The 18,637-nt window shown below is 44.5% G+C and overlaps 1 protein-coding gene across 1 annotated transcript in view; it reads right to left on the bottom strand.

Annotated features, from left to right (window-relative positions):
- The window catches only part of LOC126100549 (fatty acyl-CoA reductase wat-like), a 212,838-nt gene that overhangs the window by 83,564 nt on the left and 110,637 nt on the right, over positions 1–18,637 (bottom strand). The gene's annotated exons all lie outside the window — the stretch shown is intronic.

The following is an 18,637-nucleotide window of genomic DNA, read 5'->3' as shown; positions in this document are numbered from 1 at the left end:
AGAGAGCAGAATGGGGCGCTCTGCGTTACTCACGGGCTTCGAACGTGTCGGGTGATTGGATGTCACTTGTGTCATACGTCTGTACGCGAGATTTCCACACTCCTAAATATCCCTAGGTCCAACGGCTTCCGATGTGATAGTGTAGTGGAAACGTGAAGGGCCACGTACAGCACCAAAGCGCACAGGCCGACCTCGTCTGCTGACTGACAGAGATCGCCGACAGTTGAAGAGGGTCGTAATATGTAATATGCAGACGTCTATTTATACCATCAAACACGAATTCCAAACTGCATCAGGATCCACTGCAAGTACTACAACAGTTACGCGGGAGGTGAGAAAACTTGGATTTCTTGGTCGAGCGTCCGCTCATAAGCCACACGTCACGCCAGTAAATGACAACGACGCCTCGCTTGGTATAAGGAGCGTACCAATTGTACAATTGAACAGTGGAAAAACTTTGTGTGAAGTGATGAATCACGGAACACAATGTGACGATCCGATGGCAGGGTGGGCATATGGCGAATGCCCGGTAAACGTCATTTGCCAGCGTCTGTAGTGCCAACAGTAAAATTCGGAGGCGGTGCTGTTATGGTGTGGTCGTTCTTTTTGATGGAGGGGGCTTGCACCCCTTGTTGTTTTGCGTGGCACCATCACAGCACAGGCCTACATTGATGTTTTAAGCACCTTCTTGATTCCCACTCTTGAGGAGCAATTTGGGGATGGCGATTGCATCTGTCAACACGTTCGAACACCTGTTCATAATGATCGGCCTGTGGCGGAGTGGTTACACGACAGTAACATCCCTGTAACGGACTGGCCTACATTGAGTCCTGTACTGAATACTGTAGAACACCTTTGGGGTGTTTTCACGACCAACACAGATACCTCTCCTCAGTGGAGCACTGAGGAATGGGCTGCCATTCCCCAAGAGACCAACCAGCACTAGATTGAACGTCTGCCTACGAGAGTGGAAGCTGTCATCACGGCTAAGGGTTGACCAAGACCATGTTGATTCCACCATTATCGATGGGGGTCATTTACAGCCAGGTGTCCGGATACGTTTGATCACATATACTGGTTTGATTCAGCTCTCCACGTTACTCCATTCCGTGAAGCTTATCCATCTCCGAGTAACTACTGCAACCTACTTCCTTTTGAATCTGTTTAGTGTATTCATACCTTGGTCTTTCTCTACGAATGTAACCCTCTGCGCTTCCCTCCAATACTAAATTGATGATCCCTTGATGCCTCAGAACGTGCCCTACCAACCGATACCTTCTTCTAGTCAAGTTGTGCAACACATTCCTCTTCTCCCCAATTCTGTTCAGTATCTACTCATTAGTTACGTGATCTACCCATCTAAGTTTCAGGATTCTTCTGTAGCACCACATTTCGAAAGCTTCTATTCTCTTCTTGTCTAAACTGTTTATCGTCCATGTTTCACTTCCATACATGGCTACTATCCATACAAATACTTTCAGATAAGACATCCTGACACTTAAATCTATAATCGATGTTAACAAACTTCTCTTCTTCAGAAACACTTTCGTTATCATTGTCATTTATATCCTCTCTACGTCGACCATCATCAGTTACACTCCTGGAAATTGAAATAAAAACACCGTGAATTCATTGTCCCAGGAAGGGGAAACTTTATTGACACATTCCTGGGGTCAGATACATCACATGATCACACTGACAGAACCACAGGCACATAGACACAGGCAACAGAGCATGCACAATGTCGGCACTAGTACAGTGTATATCCACCTTTCGCAGCAATGCAGGCTGCTATTCTTCCATGGAGACGATCGTAGAGATGCTGGATGTAGTCCTGTGGAACGGCTTGCCATGCCATTTCCACCTGGCGCCTCAGTTGGACCAGCGTTCGTGCTGGACGTGCAGACCGCGTGAGACGCTTCATCCAGTCCCAAACATGCTCAATGGGGGACAGATCCGGAGATCTTGCTGGCCAGGGTAGTTGACTTACACCTTCTAGAGCACGTTGGGTGGCACGGGATACATGCGGACGTGCATTGTCCTGTTGGAACAGCAAGTTCCCTTGCCGGTCTAGGAATGGTAGAACGATGGGTTCGATGTCGGTTTGGATGTACCGTGCACTATTCAGTGTCCCCTCGACGATCACCAGTGGTGTACGGCCAGTGTAGGAGATCGCTCCCCACACCATGATGCCGGGTGTTGGCCCTGTGTGCCTCGGTCGTATGCAGTCCTGATTGTGGCGCTCACCTGCACGGCGCCAAACACGCATACGACCATCACTGGCACCAAGGCAGAAGCGACTCTCATCGCTGAAGACGACACGTCTCCATTCGTCCCTCCATTCACGCCTATCGCGACACCACTGGAGGCGGGCTGCACGATGTTGGGGCGTGAGCGGAAGACGGCCTAACGGTGTGCGGGACCGTAGCCCAGCTTCATGGAGATGGTTGCGAATGGTCCTCGCCGATACCCCAGGAGCAACAGTGTCCCTAATTTGCTGGGAAGTGGCGGTGCGGTCCCCTACGGCACTGCGTAGGATCCTACGGTCTTGGCGTGCATCCGTGCGTCGCTGCGGTCCGGTCCCAGGTCGACGGGCACGTGCACCTTCTGCCGACCACTGGCGACAACATCGATGTACTGTGGAGACCTCACGCCCCACGTGTTGAGCAATTCGGCGGTACGTCCACCCGGCCTCCCGCATGCCCACTATACGCCCTCGCTCAAAGTCCGTCAACTGCACATACGGTTCACGTCCACGCTGTCGCGGCATGCTATCAGTGTTAAAGACTGCGATGGAGCTCCGTATGCCACGGCAAACTGGCTGACACTGACGGCGGCGGTGCACAAATGCTGCGCAGCTAGCGCCATTCGACGGCCAACACCGCGGTTCCTGGTGTGTCCGCTGTGCCGTGCGTGTGATCATTGCTTGTACAGCCCTCTCGCAGTGTCCGGAGCAAGTATGGTGGGTCTGACACACCGGTGTCAATGTGTTCTTTTTTCCATTTCCAGGAGTGTATTTTGCTCCCTAAATAGAAAACTCACTTACTACTTTAAGGGTCTCATTTCCTAATCTAATTCCCTCAACATCACCTGATTTAATTCGGCGAAAATTGTTTGTTGATGTTCATCTTATATCCTCCTTTCAAGACATTATATTCACACAAGGTTGACGTCGGTGGCGACACCTACAACGTGCTGACGAGGAAAGTTTCCAACCGTTTTCTCACACACAAACAGCAGTTGACCGGCGTTGCCTGCTGAAACGTTGTTGTGATGCCTCGTGTAAGAAGGAGAAATGCGTACCAACACGTTTTCGACTTTGATAAAGGTCGGATTGTAGCCTATCGCGATTGCGGTTTATCGTATCGCGACATTGCTACTCGCGTTGGTCGAGATCCAATGACTGTTAGCAGAATATGGAATCGGTGGGTTCAGTAGGGTAATACGGAACGCTGTGCTGGATCCCAACGGCCTCGTACCACTAGTAGTCGAGATGACAGGCATCTTATCGGCATGGCTGTAACGGATCGTGCAGCCAGGTCTCAATCCCGAGTTAACAGATCGGGACGTTTGCAAGACAACAACCACCTGCAAGAACAGTTCGACGACGTTTGCAGCAGCGTGGACTATCAGCTCGGAGATCATGGCTGCGGTTACCCTTTACGCTGCATCACAGACAGGAGCGCCTGCGATGGTGTACTCAACGACGAACCTGGGTGCACCAACGGCAAAACGGCATTTAGTCGGATGAATCGAAGCTATGTTTACAGTATCGCGATGGTCGCATCCGACATGGCGGTGAACGCACATTGGAAGCGTGTATTCGTCGTCGCCATACTGGCGTATCACCCGGCGTGATGGTATGGTGGCCATTGGTTACACGTCTCAGTCACCTCTTGTTCACATTACCGGCACTTTGAACAGTGGACGTTACATTTACGACCCGTGACTCTACCCTTCATTCGATCCCTGCGAAACTCTACATTTCAGCAGGATAATGCACGACCGCATGTTGCAGGTCCTGTGCGGGCCTTTCTAGATACAGATAATGTTCGACTGCTGCCCTGGTCAGCACATTCTCCAGATCTCTCACCAATTGCAAACGTCTGATCAGTGGTGGCCAAGCAACTGGCTCGTCACAATACGCTCTTGATGGACTGTGGTATCGTGTTGAAACGGCATGGGCAGCTGTACGTGTACACACCATCCAAGCTCTGTTTGACTCAATGCTGAGGCGTATCAAGGCCGTTATTACGGCCAGAGGTGGTTGTTCTGGGTACTGAGTTCTCAGGATCTATGCACCCAAATTGCGTGAAAATGTAATGGCATGTCAGTTCTAGCATAATATATTTGTCCAATGAATACCCGTTTATCATCTGCATTTCTTCTTGGTATAGCAATTTTAATGGCCAGTAATATATATATATAGTGTACGTCCTTCCGAATGGTCATTAGCGTATCCCATAAAAATCTGAAGTAACCGATCAAGAACTTTTCGAAGTTTTTGATAATAACGTTCCCGTTTCATATTTACATATTATTTATACACTATTTAATTTAAAAATAGGTTCATAAATACATGAACATGTTTGCATGCAACATTATCAAAACCTCAAACGAATCGACCAACTACGTTTTGAGTTTTGCGAGCGCCAACATACGCAATAAGATTACGTTGTATGATGTGTAAGTAAATATGCTCATGTTTTGCTGATTTATGACTGTGCTGAAGAATAGTGTCACTATCTGCGTTTCTTTGAAGTGTGGTGCAGCATACAAGAAAAGTTATTTGTCCTGCCATAATAATATTTCACTTCCTTTGTTAAGGCCTCCCGTTGCTACTACTTTCACAATATGACGTCTGATCTTGGCATCTGTGTGGCAAAGTTGACTACGAAAACAAAGCTTATAGAAGGAAGTCTTCTCTTTAAAGCGCATTAATTGCTAACTTTATTACTAAATTTCTCTGTCATGCATATCTAATAAAAGGAGTTTCATATCTTTCAAACAGTACATAGATGTAATCTCCAAATAAGTAAATATGACTGCATTAATAGTTTCGTTATTACGGTACCGCAATGCTCCCCTGTCAATCATTCATGTATCTTCATCGTTTTTATCACCCAAGTTTAACGCTTCATCATTTTTACAACCGCTTTAGCATAATATTCCTATAAAAAGTCAGGATCCATATCTGCATGGATGGAAGTTGTTCTTCACTGAAATCCACTACATATTCAAAGTTTGATGGTGTTACTATCGTAACGTCTGCTTCATGGTCACTTCCAACTGAATCTAAATCTGTGACCTGCTGAAGCTAACATTTTCAAAGATAACAGAGTCTGAATTCTTAACGTGGATTCAATTTCAATTACTTGTCGCACAGGTACCAAATGCTGAGATCCTGTCATTCTTCTGTATTTTGTAAAACTAGCTTCTAGATCATCTGTCTGAACCTTTCCTGGCAAAACAACTTTAGATTTCAACTGTTCCGTGCAGTACTTGGTAAACACAAGCAGAGTGTGAGTAGCGTGAGACATAGTGGAATGTAGGTCACTGGATAATCTACGTGTAAGATTAGCAAAATGTTTCCAAACATTGCTATCCAGGATAAAAACTTATAAAAATTTCAAGTTTTTATCATATGCACTTGAAATTGGTTTCTGGAACTGATCCTTGAAACGAACAGCGCTGTCAGAAAAGATTAAAAAGATTTTGATCAAAGTACCCAGTACCCATGCAAGCATCGGCATATCCATGGTCTTATCTGAAACCGTTCTGAGTCGGTTCCGAACCGAAGAGAAAGGTCATGGTCTCACTGAAGTAATAGTTTGCGTGCGGTGTACTGTAGAGAAACAAACAGATGCATATGATCCTGATAGGAGGTGTACCGATGATCCTCTTTAATCCTGTGTAAACATCCCCCAAGCGAAAATACACTTGTCACTAGTCTGAACGCTACCCTGTTGACGAACGGGATACACTGCCTCATTTGCTTTCCGGCATGTCCGTTGTCTGTTGTCGAAGCGTAGCTAAGTGTACCCAAACTTATGACTCCAGGCGAATTTCCCATGCTTCAAACATCCAATAGCGTTTCCCTGCGTCCATGTTTATCTTCGTACCCCGTGACAGTCGATGAGCAGTAATACATGTGTGGTCTGGTACTTCTCGATGGCACAGTGGCTGCGTAGTGGTCCAGTATAGGTCTGCAGCACTGGCCGTCTGTGTACTGTTATAACCCGCAATATCCCCCTGTCATCAACACGTAGTCCACAGCAGTTCACTCTGGAGGTGGCAGTTTGCCCCGAATCAGGGAACAGGATTCACCCAGCCTCCTGGTCTTGATAATGCGGTGTCTCCTGCCTAAGATACTAGGGCATACTACGAATATATGAACACATTGGACTATCAAATGCAGAAGTTGTAGGAGCTGCGTACAATACCCGAAAAAATGTTGATGACGAAGCCGACTACCTAGCTGCTTCCAACTTTCATGATGAACGGAAGAAGGAGAGGGGACAAATTTGAATCCAGTAACAATATTTTCTCGAGCTTTCAGGCATATAAAATGGTTAGATAATCTCTAAGCTAAAACAAAACCAATCTCAATGAAGGAATTATCCGAACGGCATGGAAATCGAACGAAATGCATTTATGCGGACGAACAGTTTCAGAAAAATTGGATGATTTACTGGAGAGAAAGAGCTCACAATTTGAGTTAGACAATAACGACTTGGTCCACATCTGGCCCTTATGAAAGAGTTGTTGGATGTCCTCCCGAGGCATATCGTGCCAAATTATGCGCAATTGGCACGTTAGATCGTCAGAATTCTGAGATGTTTGCAGAGCACTCTCCACAATGCCCTACACGTTCTAAATTGTGCTGACCAAGATGGGGTTTGGCGAGCACGGAGAATAGCTGCAGAAACTCTCACCGTGTGCCGGCGCGCGTTATCTCGCTGAAATGTAAGCCCAAGATGTCTTGCCATGAAAGTCAACAAAACGGGGGGGGGGGGGGGGGGGAATATCTTTGACGTATCGTTGTGCACCCCGGATGACGACCAAAGGAGTCATGCTATGACATGAAATGGCACCCGTGCTATCAGTTCTTTTTGTCGGACCATACGGCAGGTGACAATCAGGTTGATACCCCACTGTAGCTCAGGGTGTCTCCAGACACATAACGCCCCAGTCGGCGAGCGTTTCTACTACTTTTCTTGCTTGCCAAACTATACCTTGGCCAGCAAGTACGCAGAATTTCTCCCCAGGCGGGAACGTTTGGAGCATTATCGACAGGGCCCCCCAACCACTTCGGGATTTTGACGATCTAACGCGCCAGTTGGACAGAATCTGGCACGCTATTCCTTAGGACATTCATCGATTTTGCCTATCACTGCCAAGCAGAATAACTGTTTGCGCAAATGCCACAGGTAGACCAAAGCGTTATTGGCTTTCCCAATCTGTGAAGCTCTTTCTCTTGAATAAATCATCCAATTTTTGTGAAATTGTACTCATTTGTTTGTCTGTATTTCTTCGCTTTCTGTCTTAAAGTATATATACGAGCATTCGGACGAGTGCTACTCGATCAGTGTCAAGTCTTGACTGTCGTTGGGGGGTTGGGTTGTTTTGGGGAAGGAGACCAGACAGCGAGGTCATCGGTCTCATCAGATTAGGGAAGGAAGTCGGCCGTGCCCTTTGAAAGGAACCATCCCGGCATTTGCCTGGAGCGATTTAGGGAAATCACGGAAAACCTAAATCAGGATGGCCGGACGCGGGATTGTACCGTCGTCCTCCCGAATGCGAGTCCACTGTCTAACCACTGCGCTACCTCGCTCGGTTGACTGTCGTAATATTGCTCCCGGCGTCGTTATAAAGGATGATTCGCTGATGATGTTACAGACTTTCAGGGACGACTGAGAGGGTAAAGGTGTCAAGAAAAAGATGTCTAATAATTATTTGCTCTCAAATTCCTACCTAAAGAGCTACGAGCACTTGGTCATCTTCACAACTGTGGAACACATCACTTCAACTGAACAAGTCCACGTAGTTCTTCAGGTATGCATTTTAGAGCCCTTATTTGCTGGACGATTTTTTCCTTGCTTTAGTCCATACTACGCCGCTCGAGATACAGAAACCAGTAGAAGAGATGTATTTCGCAGTAGCGAAGATGAACAAGTGCTCAAAGCTCTTCAGGTATGCATTTTAGAGCCCACATTTACTGTCACTTCTTTCTTGTTTTGGTACATACTGAATAAGTGCCCATGGTTCTTAAGGTATGTATTTTAGAGTCCATATTTACTGAATTTCATTTTCTTTGTTTTAGTTCGTAATACCTCCTCCAAAAATGGTTCAAATGGCTCTGAGCATTATAGGACTTAACATCTGAGGTCATCAGTCCCCCTAGAACTTAAACCTAACTAACCTAAGGACATCACACACATCCATGCCCGAGGCAGGATTCGAACCTGCGAGCGTAGCAGTCGCAAGATTCCGGACTGAAGCGGCTAGAACCGCTCGGCTACCAAGGCCGGCCACTACCTCCTCCAAAAATATAAAACCAAAGAGCTTGCAGGTGAATAGATGTGTTTCAGAGTATCGAAGATGAATACCTGATCATAGCACTTCAGTGTTCATAGGGTTTTGGAGTCAATAATTATTAGTCTTTTCTTCTTATTTTAGTCCGAAGTATGCAAATTGGTGCATTTACCCTTCTCCATCGTCCCTGAATGTTTGTAACATCATTACGGAATCACCCATTATAGCCATGCTGCTGGTCGTGTTTAGTCCAGGCACATAAGGTAATGGTTTCGTTGCGCATCCTCCTCATCCGCTTCAATCTTCCAATGACATAGAACGTCAAAAATGCGACACAAGCCGGCCCCTGAAGAGGCATCAAATCTCCTGAGTCTTTAAGCATCCAGCAAAAATTTGAGAACTCATGAGGTCTTTGGGTGGTGTAGGCCTCAGAACACTCGGAATGTAAAAATAGCGTTTGGGTGTGGGCAGATTGTGCACTTTAAACAGCACTGTACAGAACACAAGAGGTGGTTTCGCATGAGGTATCCCGAGAAAACAGTAGTAGTAGAAAATACTCCGGAAAATGGATACCAAATTGCTTTCTTCGAGATATCCATAATAAAAAGAAAGATGATTTCTGTGATAGCGTAATAAAGGAAGCGATAGAGATAGAAATATCTGACAACACCCTCAATAATGCCGACGGCTTTCAGGTAAGAACAGCTTAGGACCCGGACATCGCAAGATTGAAGCGGGCGTGTCACGGCGTGCAAAGAGAACGTTACCTTATATCACCCTGGAGTTGGCACCAACAATACCACAGGAAATATTAGGACTATACGGGGCGAATCACCTAAAATTTGCCCCGCAGATATTGCGTAAACGGAAAGTGCTACTGATATGCAGTTTTCACAGAATGGTTTCGTAATCAGGGGCTCGTATTATTACCCAGTAAATAGGTTTTAATAACTCTTAGAAAATGTGTGTTTTGTGCAGACATATATATATTTGTTTAAATTGAACAATGTGTATTGATATTAACAAACTAAAAGTAGGATGAATTAGAATGTCAGTGGTGTTTGCTGCATGAGTCTAGCGCGAGTCCTTTAAGAGAGAACGTATTCTGAAAGGTTTCCACACTGACACTTGTTTGTGCCATTGAACCTGCCTAGTTACTAGGTACGATGTTGCTATGTTTGATTACAGTGCGCTGGTGTGTGTTCCTTAACTACATTTCGACTTGCTAGGCAATTAGTGTATGGCAGTCCAAGCAGTAGGTCGTCAGTGGATGATGCAGCAGACACGTTCATGGTGTATGAAAATGTAGAAAGAATGCAGTTCGTTCTTATACAGTGCAAGATAGCCCTATAGACGTCTGCAGTTATTTATGAACCTCTTTAACCAGTTACGTGAAGGTGGTAGCGTAACACCTAGACAACGAAACACAAGGTACAGTAACAAGTACCGACAGAACTGGGGGAAATTAATGTTCTCGCTGCTGTTGCAGCTGATCTGTGCGTTATCTCCTGCGCAGTCGCACGAAGAAGTGACATGGGTCAGCAAGTGTTCTACGCATCCTTCATCGACATAGTTTCCATCCCTATCACATCTCTCTCCGAGAAGAGCTACATGGAAACGATTATGAGAACCGTGATACATGAACATTAAGACAGGATATTCCGGATGTATCATGTACCTTGTTTATTGATAAAGTCATATTTACCAATCATGGCCAGGTAAACCGCCGAAATATGCACTATTGGTCTGTTAACAATTCCTGTCAGCTTCCTTAGGTAGAACGTCAGCGTTCATGGAGCGTAAACGTGTGGTCTGTGATAGTGAACCGTCTACTCATAGGCCCGTGTTTCATAGACGGAACACTGAACGCGCACAAATATCGCAGCCTCCTAACAGACCATCTTCCACGGATGCTAGAAGACGTTCCTCTGCAGAATAAGAGGAATGATGGCTGTCCAGCCCACAGTGCACGAATTACTACAGCATGTCTTCACAAATTGTTTTCAAATCATTGGACTGGACATGGAGGACCTGCACCTTGGGCAGCCTATTCCCCAGATTTGATGACTGTAGAATTTTTCTGTGGAAAAAGCTGAAAGACGCTGTCTAAAATGACATAACGAACTACAACCGTTGATATGCAACTATGTATTACTGCAACCTGGTCGGACATCTCCGCTGAAATGCCATGTGCAGCAGTCGTTGCCACTAGTCATTTTGAACACAACCTGTGATGGTCAGTTGTCTCGTTACTGGTCACAATCTACATAACTAGTGTATGTACTCCTGGGTTTCTTTACGTGTGCTACCGCAGGTATTGTACAAGTGTTAGGTGCACAAACTTTTTCAAAATACTGTATCTTGTAAAGGACTCACACTATAATTCTGCAACAAACTGTAAAGGATGAGCCAGTCAGTAGGAAAATTTTCATGTATTTTATTAGCTCCCACAGGTAACTTCATGTTTCCGTGACGGCCAAGCCATAGCCTGCAGTGTTGGCTGCCTGCAAATTCTTTCATCCCATGATCTAGCAACAGGAAGTCAGCACTGAGGATGGACACCTTGACCATGCGCCTCCCTCATGTGCTGACGAGGGTACGCTATGCAGAGGCACTGCTGAGCATGCGGCGCTCTGAAAAGTTCCATGCCGCCCACACGGTTTTCTCGATCCAGACCAATCAGGGTGGAGGAAGCTGCGTGGTGCATCGAATACACCCGGCCACCCATTGCTGGGCCCGCGGTCTTGTTTTCTTGCTCTCCTGCGAGTCTGACACATGCCCTGTAGCAGCGAAGATCTTCCCGCTGCTGCGGCACTGTGGACTTTGTTTTTGCAGACACCAACCTTCGCCACACTTTACCTTCTGGCCCACCGTCACCTCCCTTGGTCCAAAAATGTATCCCTTGTAGCGTAGCTTTTGCCAATAAATGGCCTTACAAGAGAAACTTTGTCGTTCTCTTTCCAAAACGCCCACCGCCTTCCCATCCACCCACCCTGTACAAAACATCACTACTTTTAGTGTGTTAATGTTTACAGGCATTGTCCCATTTTAAAAAAAATGTATGTTTGCACAAAGAAACACACTTTCTATGTATTATTAATATCCTTTGATTGGCTAATAGTACGAGTCCCTGACCACCAATCCATTCAGTGAAAAGCGCAAATCAGCAGCATTTTCCATTTCTGCAACATTTGCGGTGCAGATTGTAGGTGATTCACCTTTGGAACGTCAAATGAAATTTTAGTCATATCACCTCGGAAACATGAAATTGTAAATTGGATTTAATATGTCGTCGATGTCGAGATCCTTAGACACAAAACACTGATCAGGTATAAGAAACACTGCCCTGGACTCCTGCAGAAGCAACAACTCGCCACCCTTGGAGCCCACAGCAGAAAAATGGGATGCGGGCTGGTGCAGTGTGCGGTGTGAGACTGGCGAGAGGACGGGTATTGACAGAAGTCGACGATTTTCATGTAAGACGAGGATCAAATGTCCATAACGTTTTTATTCCATTTCATTTTATGAACGCCACAATTATGTTGGTAGACTTTCAGTGTTTTAACCTCATGAGCCAAGTTTTACAACCTGATGATGAGAGCGTTGTCTCTCGGAACGCAATTGTAGAGCTGCATGTACGACACAAATGTAGTTGAATGCTACCAGTTATCACTGTTGAAACATAACAACCGTTATCTCACATCCTTAAAATGGATAATACTACATATAAAGACAACTTTCGCCGGAATACCACCTTCAGCAGACGAATAATTAACTTGGAATCATCAGCTTCATTTCAAGATCAGCTAAAACGACTACCGGCAGTCAGTTTCGACACAGAAACTTGGTATTCAGCCAGGGCGTAAAATGCAGATATCCCAGAGTCCTGCGTAATGAACTGATACGAAAAGCAAGCGCTCTCCGGCACAAAAATATGCTCTAATCATTCTCAATATTATAAAATTACACGTTAATTTCTTTAGCAAAAAATTTAAACTTCACTGTACCTTCAAATGGGCTGAAGTTGACCACTGCAGTGAATTTGACCGAAAAGTTCTAAAACTATTTTATTAGGTCTACAACTTTGCTTCTGTCGTTTTGCAGTAGACGGCAGTAGCGGCAGGTGGGTTCAGGTGGTTGGTCATAGGTGTAATGCAATAAGCTTAGGCTGTAAACATAATACCATAAAAATATTAGTCGATGTGTGATTACATCATAAAGTTATTCTCGATTATGTACGTCAATTTTTCGTATCCATTTCTCGCCATTTGCGGGAAGTTTTAATTTTCCTCTTTAACATGAAGAAATCTGCGGCTGGGGCTCTTAAAATGCTGGGTAAGACCAATGGTGAGGGAATTATTAGAGGAAGAACAAGCAGAGAATGTTTTCAGCGCCTTAAGAACGGTGATTTTGATGTTGAAGACCGGCATGTTGAGGGAGGACAGAACGTTTTCGTAGCTACTGAAACAGACGAAAACAGTCACAGGACATCGTCATCGAAAGCAACTGATGCGTTCGAGACCAGCACTGAAACACAAATGGCCACAATACAGTGATATACACGTAAAGGTAATTTTGCAGCAGGTCAGTGCTCGACACCAAGTCGCAAAACCCGTCAAAATATACATTGAAACGTTGAAATGAGAAGTCCTGTCCCTCCCGCCGTATCCTCCATACGTAGCTCTCTCTGGCTCTGAGCACTATGGGACTTAACATCTATGGTCATCAGTCCCCTAGAACGTAGAACTACTTAAACCTAACTAACCTAAGGAGGAAATCACACAACACCCAGCCATCACGAGGCAGAGAAAATCCCTGACCCCGCCGGGAATCGAACCCGGGAACCCGGGCGTGGGAAGCGAGAACGCTACCGCAAGACCACGAGCTGCGGACGTAGCTCTCTCTGGCTACCACCTTTTTCGATCAGTGGCATACAGTCTGGCTGAGCAGCACTTCCGATCATATGAACAAGTGCAAAATTGAATCGATTCATGGATCCCCACAAAAGACGCCCAGTTATTCCGCCACGGAATTCGTATGCCATCCGAAAGATGGGAGAATGTAGTGGCCAGCAATGCGCAATATCATGAATCATAATTTTCTTTTGTAAGTTTTTCACAATAAAGCCCTGAACTTCGAGAAAAACGGTGGAAGCAAAGTTGTAGACCTAGTATATTCAATAACTCTTCAATTGCGATGGAAAATCATTTATTTTAGTTATACCTTCACTATTCGAAAGTTCTTAACTCATGGCAATAGCTAAATATATAGTATTCCAAACCTCTACATGGATAGATACTAATCTTTTTCAGAAGGAACGATTTCTTTAACTTTTTTAATTGGCTAAAACTTCAAATCGTGCAATTAGCCAAGACAACTCATCTGTCTAGGCCTTACGGGTGTCATACATTGACGTCTTACGATAGCTAGAGCTATGACAAAAGTTAATGTATTATACTTACCTGTTTATACACACATAAATAGGACTTTGGTAATTGTTGGTGGAATCTAAGTGAGTTGGACCGCCTTTTCTCGAGCGGTTCGCTTATGAAAATTAGTGAATGCGGGAAGAATGTGAGCTAACAAACACAGCAGTAGTTTGACGCAGTGGATACAGAAAACGTTAGCTATAACAGACTTGTGGTGGAGTGAGGAGGTCATTGTTGCAAGTGTAGGTATTTCAGGAAATGAGTTTGTCACGCAGGCCGCAGATCTGTTTGTTGCGTCATACAGCTGAGATCATAAGAGTTATCAGTGTGAAAACGCCGCGTGTGTACACACGTATATCGGGTGAATTGAAGACATATTACCTCGATATTGTAGAACTGCGTCTCGCAGACATTTTAAATGGGAAAATGGGGCCAGTTGAGTGTATAAAATTCTAAAAGGAATCCTCATAAACGTTCATGGGTATAATGGTAAAAAACAAGCTGGTCAGCCAGCTTTTAGTGCTAAAGAAGACGTGTGTGTATTTCTTCCGAATTTCATAAAGCGAATTTGTGATCACATTTTGTCTCCTTAAACTACTTCTGTTGGTCACCCTGAAATTAGTCTTCTTCTTTTTCTTGTGCCTTTGTACAACATTTTCGCAGTGTCGGCAGGGTTATGGTAGGATTTGTCATGGTTAATTTAAAGGGTGGCCGGATTCCCTTCCTGTCGCCACCCCGTTACGCGAATGATGATGACGATGGTGAAATGGTGAGGGCAACGCAAACACCCAGTCCCCGGGACGAGAAAAATCCCCAACCCGGTCGCGAATCGAACCCGGGACCCCGTGATCCAAAGGTTACAGATTTCACCCTGAAATTAGTATTAAAATGTAATTTATGTGCCAAATTTATTCTTAAATAACTGATACGTTTTCTCAACAGTTAAAGTCGCCCTAGAGTTATAAACGATCCCCAAGATCACATAATCGGTCAACTTCATCCCTAGATGAAATTTTACGACCTGTAAGAGTGTAAGGCAACAAATATCAAAAATTTTATTACTACAGCTCAGTGTTCATGCTCTGAAAGAAAAACCAATATATTAATTTTATTTGTTTCAGAAATATTCCAATTTAAACTCCAAAATCGGCCTGATTTGACTGTACAACGTCTGTTGTTCTTGCAGTTAACAAAGTCCATCACCTGGTTCACAATCTTTCTGTATCAGTCAATTTAACTTTGCTGGTAAGTTTTATATCCATAACTATTGTAAACTATTTAAAGCAATTCCCAAAATTTATCACACAATAATTTCCACCATGGTAACGGTATCCAAATTTGATGTGACGAAATCTGGTGTACTGTATTACGCACTATATTTTCTGCCCTATTTCTTATTTACCAGCGTAATAAACAAACTTGACAGTTGATGAATACATAACAAACTTGACAGTTGATGAATATATATGTAGTTACGCTCATGTTCGGTCAATTGGTTACGCTCGCGACGGGAAAGTCGGGTGATATGCTGTTGAATCTCTGGTTCGTTGAAATCATTTTATTTAGGCCTATCAGTAATCGTGCTAAAGGTCAATGGGAAACGATCTGTAATATCACTGAGGTACAAAATTTTCTCCGTTTTCGTAGATAGGGAAGTGCTTTGTCTTTGAGAAAGAAAACAGGGCCAATACAGGAGTCTAACAGAGAATCAAATTCACACTATTGTTTATGTAACGTAGTATATGGAAATTATTTAATATTACTGAAATTGTTTAATATCGCTCAAGTATTAAATGTTGAGCTCTCTGTTTTTGTAGTTATGGAAGTGCTTTGGCTTTGGGAAAGAATACTGGGTCAATATAGGAGTCTAACAGTGAATCAAATCCACACAAACCGTTGTGTGACATTTGATATTGAAATTATTCCTTATTTAACAGAGTTAAATAACATTATATATCAGACTAGATAAAAAATCTAATCACCAAGCGGTGGCAGAACACACACGGGTGAAGGAAAGGACTGGAGAAGTCTAGGAAAAGGGGCAGAGAAGACTTACAGTACGGGATGAGAAGGAAAGACTGAATGTTGGGGACTTCATTGGACAAGATTTGAAAACATGAGAGCTTAAAGGTGGAAGACAGAGTAATAAGCAGACAGAAATTACTGATTAAACATCATGCATGAGTAATAAGAGAGAAAAGCTAAGTACATTGTACGTAACAGAGGTGGGAAGGGGCGGTGAAAAATTGACAGGAAAGGTAATGAAAGATGTAGAAAACTAAAACGGAGTGAAGCGAAGAGTAGTTATAGTAAAGAAATACTGAAACGGAAGAAATTAACGTAACTTCAGGCCAGGTGGGTGGCGAGAAACTAGGGCATGTCGTAGTGCTAGTTTCCACCTGCGGAGTTCTGAGAAACTGGTGTCTGGGGGAAGAATCCAGATGGCGCGTGTGGTGATACAGGCGGTGAGGTCACGAATATCATGTTGTAGAGCATGCTCTGCAACAGGATATTGCAAGTTGCCAGTATACACCCTCTGCCTATGCTCATTCATCCATTTTGATAATTTGGTGGTAGTCATGCCGATGTAGAAGGCCGAACAGTGTTTACATAACAGCTGGTATATGACATGTCGTTTTGCAGGTGGCTCTCCCTTTATTAGTATACGTTTTGCCAGATACGGGGATGGTATAGGTAGTGATAGTATTCTGTCAACAATTGATTGTTTTCATTGTTATATACAGGGTGTTACAAAAAGGTACGGCCAAACTTTCAGGAAACATTCCTCACACACAAAGAAAGAAAATATGTTATGTGGACATGTGTCCGGAAACGCTTACTTTCCATGTTAGAGCTCATTTTATTACTTCTCTGCAAATCACATTAATCATGGAATGGAAACACACAGCAACAGAACGTACCAGCGTGACTTCAAACACTTTGTTACAGGAAATGTTCAAAATGTCCTCCGTTAGCGAGGATACATGTATCCACCCTCCGTCGCATGGAATCCCTGATGCGCTGGTGCACCCCTGGAGAATGGCGTATTGTATCACAGCCGTCCACAATACGAGCACGAAGAGTCTCTACATTTGGTACCGGGGTTGCGTAGACAAGAGCTTTCACATGCCCCCATAAATGAAAGTCAAGAGGGTTGAGGTCAGGAGAGCGTGGAGGCCATGGAATTGGTCCGCCTCTACCAATTCATCGGTCACCGAATCTGTTGTTGAGAAGCGTACGAACACTTCGACTGAAATGTGCAGGAGCTCCATCGTGCATGAACCACATGTTGTGTCGTACTTGTAAAGTCACATGTTCTAGCAGCACAGGTAGAGTATCATGATCACGTGCTTCATTGAGCGTAGGTGGAAGAACTTGGGGCCCAATCAAGACATCACCAACAATGCCTGCCCAAACGTTCACAGAAAATCTGTGTTGATGACGTGATTGCACAATTGCGTGGGGATTCTCGTCAGCACACACATGTTGATTGTGAAATTTTACAATTTGATCACATTGGAATGAAGCCTCATCTGTAAAGAGAACATTTGCACTGAAATGAGGATTGACACATTGTTGGATGAACCATTCGCAGAAGTGTACCCGTGGAGGCCAATCAGCTGCTGATAGTGCCTGCACACGCTGTACAGGGTACGGAAACAACTGGTTCTCCCGTAGCGGTCTCCATACAGTGACGTGGCCAACGTTATCTTGTACAGCAGCAACTTTTCTGACGCTGACATTAGGGTTATCGTCAACTGCACGAAGAATTGTCTCGTCCATTGCAAGTGTCCTCGTCGTTCTAGGTCTTCCCCAGTCGCGAGTCATAGGCTGGAATGTTCCGTGCTCCCTAAGACGCCGATCAATTGCTTCGAACGTCTTCCTGTCGGGACACCTTCGTTCTGGAAATCTGTCTCGATACAAACGTACCGCGCCACGGCTATTGTCCCGTGCCAATCCATACATCAAATGGACGTCTGTCAACTCCGCATTTGTAAACATTGCACTGACTGCAAAACCACGTTCGTGATGAACACTAACCTGTTAATGCTACGTACTGATGTGCTTGATGCTAGTACTGTAGAGCAATGAGTCGCATGTCAACACAAGCACCGAAGCCAACATTACCTTCCTTCAATTGGGCCAACTGGCGGAGAATCGAGGAAGTACAGTACATACTGACGAAACTAAAATGAGCTCTAACATGGAAATTAAGCGTTTCCGTACACATGTCCACGTAACATCTTTTCTTTATTTGTGTGTGAGGAATGTTTCCTGAAAGTTTGGCCGTACCGTTTTGTAACACCCTGTATAAGACTAGCTTACGTCAACACATGCATACGTGATCAGTTCTGCTTCTAAAAACCAGGTCGACAACCCGTTTTTTCACTATATGTGTTATCAATGGAGAGACGTCTACAGACGTTAAAGTAACCTCTGGCGCGCCAAAGGGGAGTGTTATGGGACCATTGCTTTTCACAATATATATAAATGACCTAGTAGATAGTGTCGGAAGTTCCATGCGGCTTTTCGCGGATGATGCTGTAGTATACAGAGAAGTTGCAGCATTAGAAAATTGTAGCGAAATGCAGGAAGATCTGCAGCGGATAGGCACTTGGTGCAGGGAGTGGCAACTGACCCTTCACATAGACAAATGTAATGTATGGCGAATA

This window comes from Schistocerca cancellata, chromosome 9, assembly GCF_023864275.1.
Source record: "Schistocerca cancellata isolate TAMUIC-IGC-003103 chromosome 9, iqSchCanc2.1, whole genome shotgun sequence".
NCBI lineage: Eukaryota > Metazoa > Arthropoda > Insecta > Orthoptera > Acrididae > Schistocerca > Schistocerca cancellata.
This window is presented reverse-complemented; position numbering and strand designations above follow the sequence as displayed.